General features: G+C 46.7%; 1 pseudogene across 1 annotated transcript; it reads right to left on the bottom strand.

Annotated features, from left to right (window-relative positions):
* Nucleotides 1-9,956: 9,956 nt before the first annotated feature.
* LOC311238265 (ubiquitin-conjugating enzyme E2Q-like protein 1) lies at nucleotides 9,957-10,487 on the bottom strand (annotated as a pseudogene). Its single transcript has one exon. The product of its transcript is annotated as a ubiquitin-conjugating enzyme E2Q-like protein 1 (transcript).
* Nucleotides 10,488-17,718: the final 7,231 nt, after the last annotated feature.

Raw genomic sequence — 17,718 nt, forward strand, 5'->3', positions numbered from 1 at the left:
GACTGGAGTCTTTAATGATTCTCTTAGCCTTGCCCTTGCAACGCTTGTTGTAAATGTTCTGGAGGGTGGGGAGCCCCCCTCCAATTGTGCGTTCGGCTGAACGTGTTACTCTTTGTAGTCTGCTTCGGTCTTGTGCAGTGCTATTCCCAAACCAGGAGGTGATGTTGCCGGTCAAGATGCTCTCTATTGTACATGAGTAGAAGTTCTTAAGGATCTTCTGACTGACTTGGAACTTCCTTAGGCGCCTGAGGAAGTAGAGGCGTTGTCGTGCCTTCTTCACAACACTGTCAATGTGTGTGGTCCATGTCAAGTCCTCGGATATGTAGGCTCGAGGTACTTAAAGCTGTTGACTCTCTCAACCAGTGCCCCGTCGATGCTGAGGGGGCTGTAGTCCTTGACCCCCGACCTCCTGAAGTCCACAATCATCTCCTTTGTTTTGCTGACGTTCAGGGAGAAGCTGTTTTCCTGGCACCATCCCGCCAGGACCTTGACCTCTTCCAGGTAGGCCCTCTCGTCGTTGGCAGAGATCAGGCCCACCACCACTGTGTCGTCAGCAAATTTGATGATTGTATTGCTACTCCGCTGAGCCACACAGTCGTGTGTGTACAGGGAGTAGAGGAGGGGACTCAGAACACAGCCCTGGGGGGCCCCTATGTTGAGGGTGATGGATGAGGAGGTGCAGTTGCCTGCTCTCACCACCTGGGGTCTGCCAGTCAGGAAGTCCAAGACCCACTGGCAGAGGTCATAGTTCAAGCCCAGGTCCCTGAGCTTGGCTGAGTATGGAGGGGACTATGGTATTGAATGCCGAGCTGTAGTCGATGAATAGCATTCTCACATAGTTCCCCTGCCTCTTGTCCAGGTGTGATGCTGCTGTGTGCAGCACATGGGCTATGGCGTCCTCCGTGGACCTGTTGGGGCGGTATGCAAATTGCAGGGGGTCCATGTTGATGGGGAGGGAGGAGCAGATGTAGCCCTTTACTAGCTTCTCAAAGCACTTCATGGCTATGGAGGTGAGAGCTACAGGGCGGTAGTCGTTGAGGCAAGCAGGCTTGGATTTTTTGGGTACAGGGATAATAGTGGACTTCTTCAGGCAGGTGGGGATGACAGCCTGTTCTAAGGACAGGTTAAATATGTCAGTGAATACTGGGGCCAGTTGGTCGGCACAGACTTTTAGGACGCGGCCGGGGATGCCGTCCGGACCTGCTGCCTTCCTGATATTCACCAAAAGACTAATCAATTACTCATTATCACGTCCCATATGTAAATCGAACCTTATCAATATCAGTGTTCAACCACAGACCATCTCACGCCCCACTACAGAACCCGTACAGCTAAAACTAGCACTGTTCAACGTTAGAGCGCTGAAACAAAAATCATTTCTGATAAATGAACTCATAGTAAAACATGGTGTACATTGTATGTTTTTAGTTGAGACATGGCTAGACAACATCACTGGTGTAGCAACACTGATTGAGACCTGCCCTTCCAATTTTAAATTCTATCAATCAAACAGACAGAGTGGGAGGGGAGGCGGAATAGCAGCAATCATCTCCACTCAATTTGTGTGCAGTGATATTGACCTGGGAAAATTTTTATCATTTGAATACCTTGCTATTGTATTGAAAACAGAAATGCCAGTAGTATGTGTGACATTGTATCGACCACCAAGGTACTCGCCACTCTTCATACAGGAATTTTCAGAACTCATATCGATCTGCATTACCAGGTATGATAGAATCATTCTTAATGGAGATCTAAACATTCATATCAACAAAAAGGATGACCCCAGGGGTTGTGAGTTTCTGAACCTACTGGACAGTTTGGACTGATGCAACATGTTCACAAGGCCACCCACCAACATGGCAACACTCTGGACCTACTAATAACAACAGGGCTAAACATTGAGAATGTATCAGTAAAACAAATTCCAATTTCTGACCATTATTGTGTGTTCTATGGTACAAGCCTAATATTACATAAGACCAGAAGCGAATTCCTAGTTCACAGAAGGCTTCTGGACGCTAGAGCTGAAGCAAAATTCTCTAGTATGATGAAATCATATGACCAATGCAGTGAATCCTCCTTAAATCAGAAAGTGCAAAACTTCCACAGCACCTTGTCAACAGTGTTAGATAATGTTGCCCCTCTGAAGGTTAAAAAGGTAAAAACTGATAGAATCTCTCCATGGTTAAATAAAACCAATGTTAAAGATAACAAGAGAAAATGTAGGATAGCCGAGCGAAAATGGAGGAAATTCAAACTCACAGCTCACTTTAATTTATACAAAGACGCCATGGGCGCATACAATAAGGCAATACAACTTGCGAGAAAGGAATATTTTTCCAAAATGATCTCAGAAATATGGGTAACTCCAGGGTACTTTTTTCCACCATCGACAGGCTGATTAACATACCACCCCCCCCATATACCGCAGCAATCAGCCACAAAATGTGAAGAGTTCGCAGTTTTCTTTAATGAAAAAATATCATTGATTAGAGCAAGCATTACCTCTGATATAGATCTGGCTGTGAGTGAAAACCCACCTGAGATAACTATGGGGGAATTCACATGTATTACATTACCTGACCTCTGTAAGATTGTCTCTGAGTGTAATTCCGCCACCTCCTGCCTCGATCCTATACCAACAGCATTTCTCAAGCGGGTGTTCGATAGTGTCTCAAATCATGTCCTTGAAATCATAAATATGTCGCTTCAAACAGGCACTTTTCCAGATGCATTTAAAACGGCTGTAGTAAAACCACTACTAAAGAAAACAAACTTTAATGTAAACGAACTAAAAAGCTATAGGCCAATATCGAACTTTCGATTTATCAGCAAGATATTAGAAAAGATAGTCTCAGTACAAATAAACTCCTTTCTCAAAGATAATAACATCATGGAGGAATTACAATCAGGTTTCAGAACAAATCACAGCACTGAAACTGCCCTTACTAAAATAGTTAGCGACCTCAGGCTAAACTCCGATGCTGGCAAAGTCTCAATTCTTGTCCTATTGGACCTTAGTGCAGCGTTCGATACGATTGACCATAATATCTTGATCAGTCGTCTTGAAAGACTGGTTGGCTTTTCCGATCATGTACTAAATTGGCTCATAACATACATTAAGGGGAGAAGGTTCTATGTTAAGCTTGGAGACAATGTATCCGAGGAACATGACAGCAGCTTTGGAGTTGCACAAGGAAGCTGCCTTGGTCCATTACTCTTCTCACTATATATGCTGCCCCTCGGGGACATCATTCGAGACCACAATGTATGCTTCCATAGTTATGCTGATGATACACAACTATATATCTCCGCAGAACCAAATAACACTACAGCCATACAGTCCATTACAAATTGTCTGTTAGCAATAAACAAGTGGATGAACAATAACTTCCTAAAATTAAACGAAAGCAAGACCGAAATCCTATTGATCGGCCCAAAAGCGAAAAGGGAAGTGCTGTGTGAAAACCTGGGGAGTCTGTCATCCTATGTAAAGACTGAGGTTACAAGCCTAGGTGTCATCTTGGACTCAGACCTGACCTTTAAGTCTCATATAAATAAGGCCATGAAAACGTCATTCTTCCACCTAAGAAACATAGCGAAAGTAAGACCTTTCGTAAATAAAAAGGATGCAGAGACACTTATTCATGCTTTTGTATCAAGTCGGCTTGACTATTGTAATGCACTGATCACTGGTCTTCCCAAAGCAACCATTGGGAAGCTTCAGCTTATCCAAAACTCTGCAGCTCGATTACTAACTCATACAAGGAGAAGAGAACATATCACTCCAGTCCTAGCCACTCTGCACTGGCTTCCAATAACTCATAGAATTGATTTTAAGGTCCTTTTCCTAACATATAAAGCTCTTAATGAGCAAGGCCCAAAATACATAGCAAATTCCCTAGTTAGTTATCTGCCCTCAAAAACGCTACGGTCATCCACTACAAGTTTACTAGACACGCCCAGAAACCAAAAGAGGATAGGAAGTATGGCATTTGCCAACTATGCCCCAAAACTATGGAACACACTACCAACACACATCAGAAACGCCAGCTCCATACACATTTTTAAAGGAAAATTAAAAACGTACCTATACAGTCTAGCTTACAAATAGTTATGGCTTGGAAAAACCTGATGGATCCATGAGGCTAGGATAAGCCTTGTGGACCCAACTTTTTAGATGAAGGAACGGGTACATACAAGTTCAAGTTCAAGTTCAAGTTCAAGTTCTTTAATAGTTGTCATACAGAAGTACAGAATACTTTCATACAAAATGCTTCTTACTGTTACGCTCCAGAGACTGTGCTAGACAAGATAGTATCAAATAACATAATAACATAATATAGCATGAATTTAGAAGAAGAAAATGAGGTCACAGTGTTCGGTATAGACATATGTACAATGTTCTGAGTTACCATATAATATACAATACACAATACTATGCAGTGTACTAATGTACAGTACTATCTAGTGCAAAGCAGAAATGGGATGAGGTACAATTTTAGGTACAATTTACAGTAAGGTGTACGAGTTGTAGTGCAATCCTTCATCCATAAATATAAAGTGTGGGGAGTGGGTGCTACAGTGTGTTTGTTTAAAGTGGGTGTGTGCTATAAAGTGTGTGGAGTGGGTGCTACAGTGTGTTTGTTTAAAGTGAGTGTGTGCGTGTGGATGTGTGTGCTATGTGCGTTTGGTGGTTGTTGTTGTGTAGTGTTCATTCATTGTTCGTTTAGCAGCCTGATGGCCTGGGGATAGAAGCTACTTCTGAGTCTTTCTGTGCTCGCCTTGAGACTCCGGTATCGCTTGCCTGACCGCAGCAGTTCAAAGAGGCAGTTGTTCGGGTGACTGGAGTCTTTAATGATTCTCTTAGCCTTGCCCTTGCAACGCTTGTAGTAAATGTTCTGGAGGGTGGGGAGCCCCCCTCCAATTGTGCGTTCGGCTGCACGTGTCACTCTTTGTAGTCTGCTTCGGTCTTTTGCAGTGCTATTCCCAAACCAGGAGGTGATGTTGCCGGTCAAGATGCTCTCTATTGTACATGAGTAGAAGTTCTTAAGGATCTTCTGGCTGACTTGGAACTTCCTTAGGCGCCTGAGGAAGTAGAGGCGTTGTCGTGCCTTCTTCACCACACTGTTAATGTGTGTGGTCCATGTCAAGTCCTCGGATATGTAGGCTCCGAGGTACTTGAAGCTGTTGACTCTCTCAACCGGTGCCCCGTCGATGCTGAGGGGGCTGTAGTCCTTGACCCCCGACCTCCTGAAGTCCACAATCATCTCCTTTGTTTTGCTGACGTTCAGGGAGAGGCTGTTTTCCTGGCACCATCCCGCCAGGACCTTGACCTCTTCCAGGTAGGCCCTCTCGTCGTTGGCAGAGATCAGGCCCACCACCACTGTGTCGTCTTGACGATTGTATTGCTACTCCGCTGAGCCACACAGTCGTGTGTGTACAGGGAGTAGAGGAGGGGACTCAGAACACAGCCCTGGGGGGCCCCTATGTTGAGGGTGATGGATGAGGAGGTGCAGTTGCCTGCTCTCACCACCTGGGGTCTGCCAGTCAGGAAGTCCAAGACCCACTGGCAGAGGTCATAGCCCAAGCCCAGGTCCCTGAGCTTGGCTATGGTATTGAATGCCGAGCTGTAGTCGATGAATAGCATTCTCACATAGTTCCCCTGCCTCTTGTCCAGGTGTGATGCTGCTGTGTGCAGCACATGGGATATGGCGTCCTCCGTGGACCTGTTGGGGCGGTATGCAAATTGCAGGGGGTCCATGTTGATGGGGAGGGAGGAGCAGATGTAGCCCTTTACTAGCTTCTCAAAGCACTTCATGGCTATGGAGGTGAGAGCTACAGGGCGGTAGTCGTTGAGGCAAGCAGGCTTGGATTTTTTGGGTACAGGGATAATAGTGGACTTCTTCAGGCAGGTGGGGATGACAGCCTGTACTAAGGACAGGTTAAATATGTCAGTGAATACTGGGGCCAGTTGGTCGGCACAGACTTTTAGGACGCGGCCGGGGATGCCGTCCGGACCTGCTGCCTTCCTGATATTCACTTTTTTAAAGGTCCGCCTCACCTCATGCTCTGTTACCCTGAACACTGCGCCTCCATCAGCAGCCGACCCCCCCCCCCCCATTGCCGAGGCTTGTGAGCTGGTGTTGTTATTACCAGCATCAAACCTCGCATAGAAGGTATTGAGGTCGTTTGCTAAGGAGATGTCACTGTTCAGTTTGAGGGAGGCGCCTTTGTAGTCTGTCATCGTTTTGAGCCCCTGCCACATAGCTCTAGAGTCAGCTTGTTCAAACTGGAGTTCAATTTTATCCCTGTAGCGCCGTTTGGCCTCTGACACTGTCCTCCTTACGTTGTGTCGCACCACCTTGTGGTCATTCATGTTGCCTGCCACTAGGCCGTCATTGTATGCTTTGGTGCGCTCTCTCAGAGCTTCACGGACGGATTTGTCTACCCAGGGTTCTTGATTTGGGTAAACTTTCATTTTGGTAGTGGGGATTGTTTCTTTCACCCTAGTACAAACATAGTCCAGCACTGTCTCCGTGTAGGCATTAATGTTATCTGTGTCGCGGAACACAATCCAGTCTGTGTGGTGAAACACTGACCGGATCGTCTCTTCTGACGTCAGATCCCATTTCTGCACCTCTCGCGAGACTACGGGAGTACTTTTAATTCTCTGTTTGTACTTTGGTGAAAGAAAAATTGACGCGTGATCTGATTTACCAAAGCCACTATCAGAATGAGCCTTGTAGCCACCTTTAAATTGCGTGTAACAGTGATCTAGGATGTTACCGCCTCTGGTGTTGCAAGTCACATGCTGATAGAAGTCGGGCAATACCTTTCTCAGATTGGCGCTATTGAAATCTCCCAGTACTAAAATGGCGGCGTTAACGTTAGCCACTTGTATTCTATTTACCTCGTCGTGTAGTCTGGAGAGCGCAACCTTGTTGCTGGCTTGCGGTGGAATATACACTCCGATCAGGACGATCGCCGTTAACTCCCTCGGGAGGAAGAAAGGACGACACTTGATGGTTATATATTCCAGTTCTGGGGAGCAGTGGTTGGATAATTCCTTCACGTTCGTTGGATCACTCCAATTTTTGTTAAACATGAAGGCAATACCTCCTCCACGTTGTTTACCGGACTCTGATGACCTATCTTTGCGATGGATAAAGAAGTGATCCGCTGGTTGAATTGCGTGATCTGGAACCTCCGGTGTGAGCCATGTTTCGGTGAAGCAAAGGACATTGCAGTCCCTAACGTCTCTTTGATATTGAATCCTTGCTCGGATGTCATCCAGTTTATTGTCTATTGATTGTACATTGGCTAGCAATATACTGGGCAGTGGTGTGCGGTGGCGTCTGGATCTCAGCCTGTTTCGGATCCCAGCCCTCTTTCCTCGTCGTCTTTTCCTGGGCTCTGGGAACAAAGGGTCTGGTCCTAATCTCCGGAGAATTTCTTCAGGCCATTGATGTGGTTCGGAAAGCTGATCCAGCGAGTAATCCAGTTGGTAAGTTTCCCGTAATCCAATGTCTATGAGTGACTGACGGTCATATACATTAAATGCACCAACAGTTGGTATGCGCAAAACTCTAAAAACTATAAATATTAACAAAAGTAAACACAGTCTCGACGGAGCGAACAGAGAGGCAGCCGGTCGGAGCGGCGCCATCATCATTTTCAATACATAGTCCCCTCCATACGCACACAATACACAACCACTGATGGATCCGTAAGGCTTGGATAAGTCTTATGGACCCAACTCTTTAGATGAGGAAACGGGTACATACGCACACAATACGCGGCCACTGATGGATCCATGGGGCTTGGATAAGTCCTGTGGACCCAACTCTGACCACTGACCACATGAGGGAACGGGTACATACGCACACAATACACGGCCACTGATGGATCCATGGGGCTTGGATAAGTCCTGTGGACCCAACTCTGACCACTAATAAAAACGTAACTACACTAGCGTTATAAGAGCTAACATTGCTACCTACCGTACAAGTGCATTGGTTTAGTGCATTTCCTACTTCCGGTTGCTACTGAGCGGACATGTTTGCCTATGCCTATGCCTATGTTCTCCCAAACTGGTAAGCAAATGACTTTTCATGTTTTCATTTTTACGTTATTTTCATTTTTACGTTATTATTATTATTATTATTATTATTATTATTATTATTATTATTATTATTATTATTATTATTATTATTATTATTATTATTATTATTATTATTATTATTATTATTATTATTATTATTAGTATCATCATTATTATTATTATTATTATTATTATTATTATTATTATTATTATTATTATTATTATTATTATTATTATTATTATTATTATTATTATTATTATTATTATTATTATTATTATTATTATTATTATTATTATTTTTTTTTTTTTTTTTTTTAACATTGATCTTAACTGATCACTGTGACTTTATTGCTTTTATCGTTATATATGCCTATGTTTGTGTACAGCACTTTGAGCTACATGACATGTATGAAAGGTGCTTTATAAATACTTACTTACTTACTTACTTACTCACACTCGACAATCTCACTCTTTCAACCACTCCTGCAATATTACCGTTTGAAAAAACAAGTTTCTCTGTGTCTACCTTATCTATCAACTTGAGGTAAATTCCCTCACACTTTTAGATTTTATCGGTGCAGACAGGAATTGATAACTTCCTTATCTTTCATACAATACCCCCAAGGCTTTCAGTAGCCACTTTTCCCCAGTTGGTGTTGGAATCATCAGAACTGCATCTGTCCTCGCCCAGTACCTGTCAAGACACCTGCACTTAATTTTCAGCGCCACTTCCCTCTTTATTCCATCAATATTTTACTCATGCAATGTCGGGCTTCTCTATACTAATAAAACGTAGAGAGATTTGGTGCAATTTATTTGAACATAACGACACAGCCTTAGCTTCGTTCTCTCCGTTTGTCCAGTTGGAAACCTCTGGATGTTCAAATCACTTGTCGTGTAACCCCCACATGAATTTCAGAGGAACACCAATTCGCCTTAATTTCGCCGTCAGTTCCGGTAAGCTGTTGGTCCTCCTTAGAACAATCAGAATTAGTATCACAACAGCCTATCATTTTCTAACATTCTGGTGGATATTTGTTATTTAGCTGTTAAAAGTTGGTCTTTCTTTGATGATTTGTCATATAGATCTCACCAACTACTTTAAATATCAACGTCAGCTTAATGACTAAATGTAGATGTAATATTAAAAAATATTCTTCATTTGTTTACTCTTCTCTGAGAAAGTCTACAATTCATTCCTATTTTCGCTTACAATCAATATTCACATTTTAACATTTCATTACATACTTCATACAACATAATTTTCATAATTAATAAAATCCCGTCATTCCACCCTTTTAACACCAAACTTGGTGTTCAACACTTCCGTCCGCTTCTAACAAAGAGAAAAAATAAATCTTTAGAGGTTTCCTTATTGAAATCCCTACAGACCCTTGACTTCATCAAAGGCCTCCATCCCTCAGCCTAAAGCATCTCCTCTCAGTTTCAAACCTGAAAGAAGACCACTTTGACCCTTTCAAGGAACATCAAGATCCACACAACTTTCAATCATATCAACACCTAGACAGGTCTGTACGCCCACCTGGCACCCAAATTCACATCCATAACAACCACTTCTACCTTATCTAAATAATGTACAAACATACAAACACAATGTACAAAGATACCCTTTCACCTGCATAATTGCTCCTATCAACATGGTATCCACACAGTCCCGTGTGACCGCATGCAACAGCTCGCAACTTAAACACAAGCTGAAAATGAAAAGTGTTTTCCTCCCTTACTGTTCCACGGGAGGGGACTGTGAGGGGCTTGGAAGGGGGGGGCACTGAAAAGGGAATTACAACTCATAACAGGAGGGGGGGAGTAGGGAAGCAGGGGGCGTCTCTCAGCCTTCGGACACCGGCGGAGACGTCCAACCGTGCTTCTCGTGGGTCTTTACCAGGGTCTTAAAGGCGGCCACCGCTACCTTGCGGCTGAAGGCCTTCTTGGTCTTCCCAACCTTCCTGCAGATGCGACTCTGTCCTTTTACGAGGCTTACGGCAAACTGCCTCATAATGGCGTCCACGGTGTAGGCGCTGGACTACCCACGCGGGGTCAACAGCTCCATGCATATGGCCCCACCATCCAACACGTAGCCGTTCTCCAGCCGCGGGGTGAGCACCCGCATGAAAGGCGGAGAGAATGGGAAATTATCGGGGAAAGAGACATTCAACAGCATGAACTCGGTGTTCGTTTCCTTCATGTCCTGCCATAACGCAGAGTCCACGTCTACCTGGTGCAACTTGACATTCCAGTCGAAGAGGTTGTCCTCGACCAGCTCCACCATTATAAAGTTGTCACCTAGCCGCCGGATTCCCTGGAGCTCTTTCATGAGTCTCCGCGTCCGGTCTTGGGTGCAGTGTTGCCTGTGAGGCGCCGGTGGCGGTGCATAGGGCGCACTGGTCTCTTTCACCCTGGCGATCACACCTCCTCCCGCCATTTGTTGTCTCTCCTTCGCACCTTTCACCATCTTTTACTGGTCAAATCAGTTGTATAATAGTCAATTTCAGTGAGTTGTTTCATAGAATTCATTTATGACACTTTAGGCAACACTAATCAACTACAGTGTTAAAGTAGTAAACCCTATCATAATTATTCTTCATTCCAGTCGATCATAATGATCGCGATCATATTACGGTGCGCTCACCGCATTCGAGAGAGGGAGAGAAGGAGAGAGTAGGAAAGGGTAGAGGGAGGGAGGGAGAATTAGGGAAAGAGAGGGAGAGAAGGAGAGAGTAGGAAAGGGTAGAGGGAGGGAGGGAGAATTAGGGGGAGGGAGGGGTGGGGGGGCCTTCTGAATGAAAAAAATACTTTAACCCTACTATGCGATCAGAATTAGAATTAATAAGCAGATCTCTCAGTATTACTTTGTCCAGTATATAAACAGGGCTTAAACATTACATAAGCATTCGCTGCACAACCTTAACTCAAATTAAACACTACTTTGATGCGAGAAATGGTTCCTGCATGGAGTTTCTAAAAGTTCACACTATACACCTAGGCCCTAATGCAAAGGCATCTATCAACAAGGCTTTGGAAGGAGATGGGAAGAAGGGGGGCACATTTAACCAGGAACGGCGTGTAGGGCGGAGAGGGAGGGAATACTGGAACGAGATGGGAGGAAGGGAGGGCAGTCAGGTAGGGATTGAGTTTAAAGAACTAGGATAGAAGGGAGGGAAGGAGATGGGAGGAAAGGGGAAGGGGTTAAGAAGGGCATTACATACCCACGAAGAAAATATACACAACTTATCTTATTCCAACTAGTCTAATGTAGAGGCATTTATCAAAGGCACTGTAATCAACCCACAGCCTATGCACAGCCTCAGGTCTATTCTAACGGGAGGGAAGAGAGAAAGGAAGAAAGAGAGACGACTGAGAGAAGACTGAGGCAAGTTGAAAGATGATATCGAGCCGGACGACAGCGCATCCGGCTTCGGAGGGAAAGGGTCGAAAGCACCATCCACCACGCTTTCCAGGAGATCATCGGCAAACGCGCGTCGGAAAGTTGAATTAGAAAGGGTCGGGTTGATGGCCCGGTTTTCTGCGCAAAGGCTAACACGACAACTCGATGAAGAGGAGGCTCAGTTCTTAGTGGATTCATCTAAGCTAAGAAGAGAGAGGGCGGCACAGGATGCAGAGAGGGCGGCACAAGATGCTCGGATTTTAGCTAAGATAAGAGAAAAGAGAGAGGAGTTACAGATCGAGGCGGCGTTAGCTGAGGTAGATGCTAAGTTCCGAGTACTGGGAGAGCGCGGGGGCCAACGAACCCCCAACGAAGGGTCCCATATTAGTGGAAGGAGCTTTTACATACAGAAAGGGAAGACCTCCGAATCCCAAGCCCGCAAGCAGGCTCGGCCCGCTTCACTGACCGTCCCGATAAAAAGGGAACCTGGTGACCGTCTCAGCTCCAGAGCACCAGGCGGCGCTACCCAGAAAGAACAAAAGGAAGAAGAGGGCGAAGCCAGTCCTAGGGTCAGTGGAGGCATCAATGCAGAAACCAGGACCGGCAGAGCTACCGGGGCCGGCAACGTCGAAAGCATATTGGCTATCGTTCCGGTCCACATCAAAGCCAAGCAAGGCAACAAGATGGTGGCTGCCTAAGCGTTCCCTGACCCAGGCAGCAACGTCACTTTCTGCACAGAGTGGTTAAGGGCAGCGCTTAACGTCAACGGCAGGAAGACAAGTATCCTGCCAAAGACCATGGGAGGCGAGCCGGTTGTGAGCATTCAGATGGTGTCTGGTTTAGAAGTCTGTGGCTTGGACAACGACAACTTCCTAGAGCTACCCAATACCCTCTCTCAGAAGTCAATACCTGCTAGTTACCGGAACATCCCACCGCAAGAGGAAGTCGATAAGGGGCCCCATCACAGTGGAGTGGAGCCCCGGCCCGCACATTATGGCTCCCAGTCGGGGAATTGAACCCCGGTCTCCCGCGTGACAGGCGGGGATACTGACCACTAACTAGCTCTTCCTAGCTCATCAGTTGCATCTTCGACCAGACTGGACGGGACCGAAAGGATGGACTCAACAAGAACTGAAGCCAGAAGCCAGCAAGTAGATTCACGGCTGGTACGGCTAGCCTCTCCGGAGCTAATAACGTAGGTTTTTGGAAAGTATTGTGCAGAGGCAGCCGCTACCGTTTCAATTCGACAGGGCGAGCTCTCTGGACGAATACCGACCGGACTAAATGGTCACAGTGTTCGGTATAGACATATGTACAATGTTCTGAGTTACCATATAATATACAATACACAATACTATGCAGTGTACTAATGTACAGTACTATCTAGTGCAAAGCAGAAATGGGATGAGGTACAATTTTAGGTACAATTTACAGTAAGGTGTACGAGTTGTAGTGCAATCCTTCATCCATAAATATAAAGTGTGGGGAGTGGGTGCTACAGTGTGTTTGTTTAAAGTGGGTGTGTGCTATAAGTGTGTGGAGTGGGTGCTACAGTGTGTTTGTTTAAAGTGAGTGTGTGCGTGTGGATGTGTGTGCTATGTGCGTTTGGTGGTTGTTGTTGTGTAGTGGTCATTCATTGTTCGTTTAGCAGCCTGATGGCCTGGGGATAGAAGCTTCTTCTGAGTCTTTCTGTGCTCGCCTTGAGACTCCTGTATCGCTTGCCTGACCGCAGCAGTTCAAAGAGGCAGTTGTTCGGGTGACTGGAGTCTTTAATGATTCTCTTAGTCTTGCCCTTGCAACGCTTGTAGTAAATGTTCTGGAGGGTGGGGAGCCCCCCTCCAATTGTGCGTTCGGCTGAACGTGTCACTCTTTGTAGTCTGCTTTGGTCTTGTGCAGTGCTATTCCCAAACCAGGAGGTGATGTTGCCGGTCAAGATGCTCTCTATTGTACATGAGTAGAAGTTCTTAAGGATCTTCTGGCTGACTTGGAACTTCCTTAGGCGCCTGAGGAAGTAGAGGCGTTGTCGTGCCTTCTTCACAACACTGTTAATGTGTGTGGTCCATGTCAAGTCCTCGGATATGTAGGCTCCGAGGTACTTAAAGCTGTTGACTCTCTCAACCGGTGCCCCGTCGATGCTGAGGGGGCTGTAGTCCTTGACCCCCGACCTCCTGAAGTCCACAATCATCTCCTTTGTTTTGCTGACGTTCAGGGAGAGGCTGTTTTCCTGGCACCATCCCGCCAGGACCTTGACCTCTTCCAGGTAGGCCCTCTCGTCGTTGGCAGAGATCAGGCCCACCACCACTGTGTCGTCAGCAAATTTGACGATTGTATTGCTACTCCGCTGAGCCACACAGTCGTGTGTGTACAGGGAGTAGAGGAGGGGACTCAGAACACAGCCCTGGGGGGCCCCTATGTTGAGGGTGATGGATGAGGAGGTGCAGTTGCCTGCTCTCACCACCTGGGGTCTGCCAGTCAGGAAGTCCAAGACCCACTGGCAGAGGTCATAGCCCAAGCCCAGGTCCCTGAGCTTGGCTATGAGTATGGAGGGGACTATGGTATTGAATGCCGAGCTGTAGTCGATGAATAGCATTCTCACATAGTTCCCCTGCCTCTTGTCCAGGTGTGATGCTGCTGTGTGCAGCACATGGGATATGGCGTCCTCCGTGGACCTGTTGGGGCGGTATGCAAATTGCAGGGGGTCCATGTTGATGGGGAGGGAGGAGCAGATGTAGCCCTTTACTAGCTTCTCAAAGCACTTCATGGCTATGGAGGTGAGAGCTACAGGGCGGTAGTCGTTGAGGCAAGCAGGCTTGGATTTTTTGGGTACAGGGATAATAGTGGACTTCTTCAGGCAGGTGGGGATGACAGCCTGTTCTAAGGACAGGTTAAATATGTCAGTGAATACTGGGGCCAGTTGGTCGGCACAGACTTTTAGGACGCGGCCGGGGATGCCGTCTGGACCTGCTGCCTTCCTGATATTCACTTTTTTAAAGGTCCGCCTCACCTCATGCTCTGTTACCCTGAACACTGCGCCTCCATCAGCAGCCGACCCCCCCCCCCCCATTGCCGAGGCTTGTGAGCTGGTGTTGTTATTACCAGCATCAAACCTCGCATAGAAGGTATTGAGGTCATTTGCTAAGGAGATGTCACTGTTCAGTTTGAGGGAGGCGCCTTTGTAGTCTGTCATCGTTTTGAGCCCCTGCCACATAGCTCTAGAGTCAGCTTGTTCAAACTGGAGTTCAATTTTACCCCTGTAGCGTCGTTTGGCCTCTGACACTGTCCTCCTTACGTTGTATCGCGCCACCTTGTGGTCATTCATGTTGCCTGCCTCTAGGCCGTCGTTGTATGCTTTGGTGCGCTCTCTCAGAGCTTCACGGACGGATTTGTCTACCCAGGGTTTTTGATTTGGGTAAACTTTCATTTTGGTAGTGGGGATTGTTTCTTTCACCCTAGTACAAACATAGTCCAGCACTGTCTCCGTGTAGACATTAATGTTATCTGTGTCGCGGAACACATTCCAGTCTGTGTGGTGAAACACTGACCGGATCGTCTCCTCTGACGTCACATCCCATTTCTGCACCTCTCGCGAGACTACGGGAGTACTTTTAATTCTCTGTCTGTACTTTGGTGAAAGAAAGATGGACGCGTGATCTGACTTACCAAAGCCACTATCAGAATGAGCCTTGTAGCCACCTTTAAATTGCGTGTAACAGTGATCTAGGATGTTACCGCCTCTGGTGTTGCAAGTCACATGCTGATAGAAGTCAGGCAATACCTTTCTCAGATTGGCGCTATTGAAATCTCCCAGAACTAAAATGGCGGCGTTAACGTTCGCCACTTGGATTCTATTTACCTCGTCGTGTAGTCTGGAGAGCGCAACCTTGTTGCTGGCTTGCGGTGGAATATACACTCCGACCAGGACGATCGCCGTTAACTCCCTCGGAAGGAAGAAAGGACGACACTTGATGGTTATATATTCCAGTTCTGGGGAGCAGTGGTTGGATAATTCCTTCACGTTCGTTGGATCGCTCAAATTTTTGTTAAACATGAAGGCAATACCTCCTCCACGTTGTTTACCGGACTCTGCTGATGGCCGATCCTTGCGATGGATAAAGAAGTGATCAGCCGGTTGAATTGCGTGGTCTGGGACGTCCGGCGTCAACCACGTCTCGGTGAAGCAGAGGACGTTGCAGTCCCTAACGTCTCTTTGATATTGAATCCTTGCTCGGATGTCATCCAGTTTATTGTCAATTGATTGTACATTGGCTAGCAATATACTGGGCAGTGGTGTACGGTGGCGTCTGGATCTCAGCCTGTTACGGATCCCAGCCCTCTTCCCTCGCCGTCTGGTTCCTCTGTTCCTGGGGTCTAGGAACAAAGGATCTGGTCCTGATCTCCGGAGAATTTCTTCAGGCCATTGATGCGGTTCGGAAAGCTGATCCAGTGAGTAATCCAGTTGGTAAATTTCCCGTAATCCAATGTCTATGAGTGACTGACGGTCATATACATTAAATGCACCAACAGTTGGTACGAACAAAACTCTAAAAACTATAAATATTAACAAAAGTAAACACAGTCTCGACGGAGCGAACAGAGAGGCAGCCGGTCGGAGCAGCGCCATCAGTGCTGTTAAAGCGAACTATTGCACTTAATCTCGTTTTTAATAGACGCGTGGAAACTAGTGAAAAAAGTGAAATAAAATGTAAATCTTAACAAAATGGCCGCTCGGGACCTATTGAAAGATTGACAAAATGGCCGCTCGGAAGCTATTGAAGAAAGAAACACAGCACTGGCAATGAATGGGTGTTTGTGGTGTATCAAAGGTAACGTGTTTCACTAATGTGTATGTTTGAGTGTCTGTTAGTGGGTTAGGAATGAAAGACAGAACATAATACGTTAGTGTTGTATTGATATGGCCAATGTATGTAGTGATATTATAATTTTTTGATTAAATCTGTACACTGGCGCTTATGTTGAGATTAAAGTTGCTTTGATGTTATAGCAGCTCGTCGAAGCTCGTACTCGTCGAAGCTCGTACTCGTCGAAGCTCGTGCTCGTCGAAGCTCGTACTCGTAGAAGCTCGTACTCGTCGAAGCTCGCGCTCGTCGAAGCTCGTACTCGTCGAAGCTCGTACTCGTCGAAGCTCGTACTCGTTGAAGCTCGTACTCGTCGAGGCTCGTGCTCGTCGAAGCTCGTGCTCGTCGAAGCTCGTACTCGTCGAAGCTTGTACTCGTCGTGGCTCGCTAGTGTTATTCAATACTGTATGTTGTGAATGGGATGATATTACAGTGCAACTGAATTGTCATTGATGTTGAATGCGTTGTGTGAATTGCAGTATTGGCTAATGTTAGTACGGATGCTGAATGTGTGGGGAATGAGTAGGCCGTGTGAGAGATTCGCACATGCGCACTGGTTTGAAAGGACTATATGTGTGGTGTGTGAAGTGAGCGAGTAGAATGGAATTAAGATGTGGTTAGAAGTACACTAGGTGGCGCCAGATTCAGACCTGGGGCTCCCGTCCTGCTGCTGACTCGGCTGGATGGGATTCTCGGGAAGTCTCGCGATTCGCGGCCATCTTAGGTGGAGCGACGTGGTCGCCATTTTAGATGGGGCAAGGGGTAACCATTGTAAGGGATTCATTTTTTCAAAGCGATGTGGTCGGAACTGCGCTAGGGGGCGGTGGAGGCATCATTTGGACTCCCGTCCTGGGGTAGAGACAGGAGGTGTTTTAGCTGGTGCAGTTCGTTAATGTAGTGTGTGACTTTATTACGTTGGCAGTATGGTTAGATATATGTCCCTCTTTTAGGATACCCCCCCCCTCCTCTCTCTCTCTCCCTCTCTCTCTCCCTCTCTCTCTCCCTACCCCCCTCTCCTCTCTCTCTCTCCCTACCTCCTCTCTCTCTCTCCCTACCTCCCTCCCTCCCTCCCTACCACCTGCCCCCCTCATTCCTCTCCCTCTCTCTCTCCCTGCCCCCCCTCCTCTCTCTCTCCTCTCTCTCTCTCTCTCTCTCCCTCTCTCTCTCCCTACCTCCCTCCCTCCCTACCACCTGCCCCCCTCCTTCCTCTCCCTCTCTCTCTCCCTGCCCCCCCCTCCTCTCTCTCTCCTCTCTCTCTCTCTCTCTCTCTCCCTCTCTCTCTCCCTACCTCCCTCTCTCCCTACCTCCCTCCCTCCCTCCCTACCACCTGCCCCCCTCCTTCCTCTCCC

The sequence above is a fragment of the Notolepis coatsorum genome (assembly GCF_963971535.1).
Source record: "Notolepis coatsorum genome assembly, chromosome: 12".
NCBI classification, from domain to species: Eukaryota; Metazoa; Chordata; class Actinopteri; order Aulopiformes; family Paralepididae; genus Notolepis; species Notolepis coatsorum.